The following is a 7,740-nucleotide window of genomic DNA, read 5'->3' on the forward strand; positions in this document are numbered from 1 at the left end:
TTGAATATGCCCCTATAAGAAAGGGGGTAGGGGATAGAAATACAGAAGGGGAAGACTGGGAAGAAAGGCAAGGGGAAGGGAAGGGGAGCGGGGGTGTTGGGCTTCATATATTCCACTGAGTGAACAATGTATTGTCTTTGAACTCTATCCATTCTGACCACAGCAAGTAAAATTCATTATATTTATCATCCGCAGAGTAAATGAACTCGTCCATTGACATATAAAAGTCTATACGGGCAAACCATTCTTTTATAGTGGGAGCTGATAGTGATCTCCAGTGGCCTTTGCTGCACTATTAAGGTATTTTACAGATGACATTTTATATTGGGAGATTGGTATTTTAGTATCATTGAGTAACCAATATCACGGACAATTTGGCAATTCAACTCCCACAATTGTTTTGGAGATGAGGACCACAAGTGCCACTTTTATATGTTTAAATGTTGTTTGTATTGGTAGAAATGCACCTAAAAATGACATTTCCAATATAAAGTGTGTCTGAAAGGTGTCCCACTGAAAGTGTATGGTAATAATTGGTTTCCACCATTCTGAGGACATGTAAAAAACACAAGTACTTTTGAATGAAAAACAAACTGGTAATAAAACTGGTAATACACCATCTTCACCCTTGAATCTCATTTATTTCATCTGTTACAAAATTTCTTTTCTCATGTGGGTGTAAGGATATACATAATGTTGCGACGATCTACCCCACCCCTTTGCTTATTCCGATCCCTGCTCTGTTTAGAGCTGGGACTTGGAATCTATGGGGAATGTCGCCTGTGCCCACAAAAAGCACAGTATGCATGTTGCTCTCCTGTTGCACTTATCGTGCTCCTCAAGCCCTGATTGCATCCCTGCCGAAACCCCACTTTTCAACTGCTTTTGTGTGTTGAATAACATCAAGCTCATTTGAACAAATACAGACACAAAATAAGACTGCCCACAGACCTTGTTGATATTGTACACATTATCGGCTACCTAGGGGCAGGTGGCATTTAGCTTAGGCTTCCTGTAGCAATTTTATTTGTAGACAATATTGTAACATTATAAATAAAGCATGTTACAGAGCTCTTTATAACCACACCTACTTTGTATGCTGCTTAATGAACTGTGGATCAAATTTTATATACTACAAAAGAAATCCCAATATAAATGGTTCCCAGGTGTCCTGACTATTCCAGGACATTCCAATTTTTCCTCCAAACATTTTTGCCTTGCAATCAGGGCCGCTGAGAGCAGTTTTAGGGCCTGGTACAGATATTTCTAGGAGCCCACCCGAGGTTGCATGGGCAATCTTTTGTGTGTTCACAAGGAACCCTCTAAGTCATACTTGCCAACTTTTCCTCGTTGGCTTCAGGGAGATCCTGGGTGAGGTGGGTGTGTGGGGACGGGGCATGACGAATTGCATCATTTTGGCACCACCGCCTAAACGTTTCTCATGATTTTGGCCAATTACAACAGGGGGTGGGGCTAAGATTACGCAATATTTGCACCTTTAAGCCACCCCCCCCACACCACTTATCTATCTAGAAGTGGGAGGTTGCCCTGCTCTCCCGAGAGGTCTACCAGAAATGCAGGAGTCTCCCAGACATTCTGGGAGAGTAGGCAACTATGCCTTGAAGAAAAGCAGCTAATGAATCTCTAGAGACTGAAGTGTCTTTTACATTTCTGTCTCCATTACTGAAGTCATGTTGTCTTACCTGTCAATCTTTGATTTCATTGGTCTCCATGAAAATGGCCACCTCCATAGGCATTAATACATGGACATAGGACACAATTTCTGAACTGTGTCATCATGTCACAGATGGCGAAGCCAACCACGTCTTGTACTGGCTCAGCATCAGGGAGAATGCCAGACTCTTCAGGGAGTGAGGGAGATCACCCCTATTTCAGAGAGTCTCCCTGACATTCAGGGAGAGTTGGCAAGTATGCTCTAATTCTGCATGTGCTGCATGCACAACTTAGGTGGGATATGACTGTTTGGATCAATAGAAAGCCATTGATACTGGCAGTCACTTCCTCTGTCCACATTAAAACTTAGATGGGGCCTAATCTTCCCCCACAATCAATGCCACCAACGGTAATTGCCTCCTCGTTTTGGGGCCCCTGCTCACTAGGCTTTCCAAAAATTCCGGATGCATTAAAATTAACAGGATGGGTGGAGAAAGGTACCTATAACTGTTTAACGTTATTTCACACACAAAAGAAACGTGAGGCAGGTTTATTGGGCAGCACGGTGGCTAAGTGGTTAACACTTCTGTCTTCAGCACTGGGGTCATGAGTTCAATTCCCGACCATGACCTTATCTGTGAAGAGATTGTATGTTCTCCCCGTGTTTGAGTGTTTGCGTGGTTTTCCTCCGGGTGCTCCGGTTTACTCCCACACCCACTACCAGTATGTTTTTGGAATGTGCCAAGTCTGTGTGTCTGTCTGTCTGTGTGTGTTAGGGAATTTAGACTGATGTGAATGAGTTCTCTGTATAGCGCTGCGGAATTAGTGGCGCTATATAAATAAATAGTGATGATGATGTCCTCTGTGTCCTGGTTTTCAATTTGAAAACTATGGAAGCCTGAAGTATAAAGTGTGAATTATATCCAATCCACAGAATGGTGGTATTGCACAATTAAGCATCGCTGTTATGAGAGAGAGAAAAAAAAGATACATAGATAAATAGAGAGATAGATAGATATACAGACAGAGTGACAGATCATAAATTAAAATTCTATCTATCTATCTATCTATCTATCTATCTATCTATCTATCTATCTATCTATCCTGGAATTTATTTGCATTGTTTTCCTCTTCCACTGCCCCCACTTACATTTATCTAACACCTGTAACTACTATTTGTAGAGGGACCAGCTTTTAGTTTGTGAGCACTGAGCCATAGAAATATTTTAAGGGTTAGAGGTCACACTGACCCTGTATTGTCTGTCTCTGAGAACAACAAGCCTCCTAGAGAGTTCTACGTGTAAATCTATATATTGATGGACATGTTGTTTATCAGGATGATGGATACTGTCCTGCAGGTTCAGCAGTATTTGGTATAAAGTGCATTGATGTACACATTTATATATACATAAGCTAAGAAGTATGTATGAGTGCAAAACAAGGGATAGTCTGCAGTTCTCTCTATTATCTTTCTGAGCAATAGTCTGCAGGTCTGTCACAAGACATCGGTAAGGTCTGTTACACTTAAGCTGCAGTTGTAAGATGCACATAAGAGTTTCCGACTAATCTAAATTAACTGGGACAGTCCCAGGATGTGACGATTTGTCACAGGAAATATTTGTTCCTGTGTTCTTTTACCACTAGCTTAGTTCATCTTGTCTTATCCTTTTTGCTAAATGCAATACTTTGCTGTGCAATTGTTGATAAAGTTAAAGAAACTATTTAAGATTTAATACATTGTCTAATAGTCAGTACAGGTCGTGTTGCAAACAGCGATGGAATCAGTTATGAATCTCAGGCTAATTTCAGAGATTATCTGGCTAATTTGATAATTAGTCCTGATTCAGCTATAATTTGGTAAATAAATAAAACTCACTGGAGAATCAGGCAACCACGTACTAAAGCTGGGTACACACTACACAGTTTTTATCCAATAACCGGCTAAATCAGCCGACATACGACCGCTCGTTCAAAAGTCGGGTCAGTGTGTGCAGTGACACGATGGTCGAAAGTCTGCCCAAATGGACGATTGTCGCCTCATTTAGTTGGTCGTACCGTTTAATATTTTCGTTCCTATCTCGTTTCCGTTGTGCAGTGTGTATAAACTTCCGACCGATCCACAACAGTGAGTACGAAATTACAGTCATTGCTCACGACAACATGGCTGTAAAAAGTCGCTAAAGGGACGTCCGCTCTTCCCTTTATCGTCCTAAACAAGGCTTGTGTGTATGCAGTCCATGGACAGAGCGATCGGGACATCGATCGCATGTAAAATCGCTCAGCATAAAAAGTTGGTTGAAATTTCTGTAGTGTGTACCTAGCTTAAGCAGTGACCAGACTTTGTGTTCTAACATTGTTTCCTCTAGAAACTAGTCCTGCAGTGATAGTGGGACCAGCCCCGTTCTTCCCAAAAGATCTCAATGCTGGTCCTGGCTTCACTGGACCAGCACTATTTAAAATTACCTAAATAAATAACAAAAATAAAGCAGCATACCACACCGGCCCGAATCCACAATCAGCCACAGCACTAGACAGTCTGGCGGGTTTGACATATAGCTGTTGTTTACTAAGAGAGGCAAACGTCACACTTGTGGTCTCCCTATTATAATGAAAACTTGTCTAGCTGACTGGTTGAGAATATGGGTGGAGGGTGCTATCGGTTTTTCCCCCATTTTTTTTTTTTTAATAAACAGTGCCAACCTCTGTGGAAATTTAGAAGTGGCGGTATGAAAAGTTTTATGGGAATATAAGTGAATGGAATTTGATAGCTATACAATGAAGACAGTAGGAGAAGTGGTGGTATGGCATACCACCGTATACACCCCCATTTGGACCGCTGGTGCCAACACTGTGTTGGTGTTAATATCTTTTTTTAATTGGCGAATCTGAACAAATCTACGATTTATGGCACTCACAGCCACATCGTGAAATTCATAGTGGTTTACAACTTTTTGAGTCAAAAGTTAATTTGTATCATGGTAAACATCAGGGGGTAAATGTATTAAGCTGAGAGTTTTCTGGCGGGTTTAAAACACCAATCAGATTCCAGCTATCATTTATGTAGTACATTCTATAAAATGACAGCTAGAATCTGATTGGTTGCTATAGGCAACATCTTCACTTTTCAAACCCGCTGGAAAACTGTCAGCTTGATACATTTACCCCCAGAGGTTTTATACATCATTGGTTGGAATTTTGTGCTCTTATTGTCTGTATATGGTGATCTGAGAATGACTTGCATAGATTGAACAGCTGAGAGATAAGTGTCCTTTAAAACTGTATTCACACCTTGGCATTCATGGAGTATATAAACAGAACAGCATAATGGTATTACTTGCAGGCACACTATGTCAATGTATTAAAAAATGTATATAAAAAAAATTTCATTACTAAGATGCGGATATTAATACCCTAATACTGTATGTTTTGTTATGGAAATAGGAGTAAGCTCTGCATCTCTTCATAGTTTATTTATTAGGTGCCACAGATTCTGCAGTGCCGCACAGCTAAAAGTACAAGAGTACAGTCAGTCAGTAAAATATAAATACAGAAAGTGCAACATTAATACAGAATAATACTTAAGCACAAGATACAAGTACACTAATGCGAGCAGCTATTGTAGTAGAAACAGGATATAATGCACAAAATAACAGCATGTGGTGTAAGCAGTGTAACACATAACAGGGACATACGAGGTAGACCGACAGACCAGAGACATAGGCAGAGAGCTTACAATCTAAAGGGAGGGTGCAAGTGAGAGAAAGTTAAAGAAGATGGGGCAGCCGAAGGAGAAGGAAGAAGATGGAACAAAGGGCAAATATTGGTCTAGCAGGGGGAGGGGATGTTGTTAATTCCTCATCAGAATTCTGGTGTAAAGTGGAAGCAAATATAGGTAATTGTTGGTGTGTCTATAAGTGCATGTCTAAGAATGTATGTACCTGTGTCAGTCTGTGTTTGTTGTTCTTTTTGCTACAGAATAGAAATAGAGGCTCTTTGCTGTTCTTATTTAAACCTTCTTTTACATGCTTTTATTTTATGGGGTAAGTTAAGAAGCTGGGGTGGGGCAAAGGGTTGTTTGGGTAAAAACTTATTTGGAAAGTTCCAGCTGCAGCTACCGCCACTAAAAAGCATTTAGCACAAATATGTTTTTATTTTCCCCTTAGTTCAAAAGATCAATACAAACTTTTGCAACATTTTAAAAAAAAATTGGAATCTGAAAAATAGAGGCATTTTCATTGAGAAATCTTCAAATCCTGGGACTGTCCCTGGAAATTAGGGACAAGACTATGACAAATTTAATCACTGCAAGGTATTTATGATACATGTTGGAAAGTATAATGTGCACCACTCAAATAAAAAATGAAAAGTTTATGCTTTCATAAAAGATGAGAAATTAGGGTGCCAATGAAATAGCTGTTTCAGGCATCAGAATGATTAGGTCTAATCCAGGGAGCAGAAAAAATATGTATTGTGTTTCATTTCATGGAGTCTTCTCATTTCTACTCATAACTGAAATCAATGTATGGCAGATAAAGTGATGCACTAAGAGAGGAAGCAGACTGTGGAATAAAGGTGGTATATCAGCAGGAGGTTGTAGAAAGGGAGGGGGTGAATACAAGGAGAATATACAATAGTATTGTATTTACTTATAGATAATTTAACAAGGTCACACTTTGTGCTACACTAGTATACAAAGATTTACACTAAACAGGTGAAACCCTTAGTGTTTTGTGGACGGTAATCAATGTGAGATAAAGTTTTCATGTTTAGAAAGTTTACATTAACAGTGGGGGACACCATGACAAGGAACAGTAAAGTGGCTCACATATGCTGCAATATTATAGCTAATATTGGACAATTAGCCCATAATCACAGCTTATGTGGGCTGATGACAATGTTAATTTCCAATAATCCTACTGAAACTGATCTGACCTTTGTTGGGCTTTGTGGACACACTAATAGGCTCAAATGGAGCTTGAATTGATCTTCAGTTCAAGCGACGGAATCGGCCCATGTATCACCAGCTGCTGTTAGTAGGAATAGAGCTCGTCCACATGGATACCCATCACCTAGACCACTATAGACAGCAGTGTATAGTGGCACAGACCAGTGCAATATATGTACCTGATTCTCAACACTGTAGAATCCAAATGCAGACCAATATAATGTTTAAAGAAGGCTTTGCTCACAAGAGCTCACAGTCTGGAGACAGAGTTATAATGCATATCACAAATTAGCACAGTATTATACCAGTGCAAGGTTGCCATTTTTATTTTATAATGGAATAAAAAAATTATACCAAAGTTTAACTTTCTAATGTGCTACCTACATTGGTGTAATACATGTAGTTAAACAATATTAGAATGAAATGCTCTAAATACAGCAAGGATTGTCTCATGTGTGAGAGATGTTCTGTTCAAGGTAAACCTTCTGCCATTTTTTAAATAATTTCTCCTCAAGTGACACTATTCCATTTGAATTTGTTTATATGGCGATAATGAATTTTATTTCAGGCAAGCATTTGTCAGCTAATTCTATGCCTATATGTTTTACAGAATGTTTAGAAAAAAGTGACAATAAATTGTACTTTTAATTAAGATATAGAGGTGCATCAGGCATGGTAAAATCACTTATCCTAAATTAATTCATAATACAAAACAATGTTAGAAACATTACATGTGCACTGTGTAAACCATTCTAGAGATACTGAACGCTATTGTTCGAATTATCATTTTTAGCTTTATAAAATTGCTTCTTGTAGAGCAGTTGGGAGAGAATATAGATGGGTAAATTAGTGCGCCAGAGACAATAACGATAGTTTAAAAGCTACAAATATCTGCACCACCTTGCACCTATTTTTGCATGCATGGCTTACAGGGTCCAGATGATGGCATCGGTGGCGATGAAAAATGTTGACTGTTCTGGAGTTGGATGGATTGGGAGGTTCCTTGCTTAAGGCGGGCCAGGCACACTCAGGAGTCTCATTATATGTCGATATAGATGAATGAGATTCCAGTATGCAGCATGAAATATACAATGTGTAGAGATAGGCCCTATGTATGGGGC

Source organism: Mixophyes fleayi, chromosome 1 (genome assembly GCF_038048845.1).
Source record: "Mixophyes fleayi isolate aMixFle1 chromosome 1, aMixFle1.hap1, whole genome shotgun sequence".
Lineage (NCBI taxonomy): Eukaryota > Metazoa > Chordata > Amphibia > Anura > Limnodynastidae > Mixophyes > Mixophyes fleayi.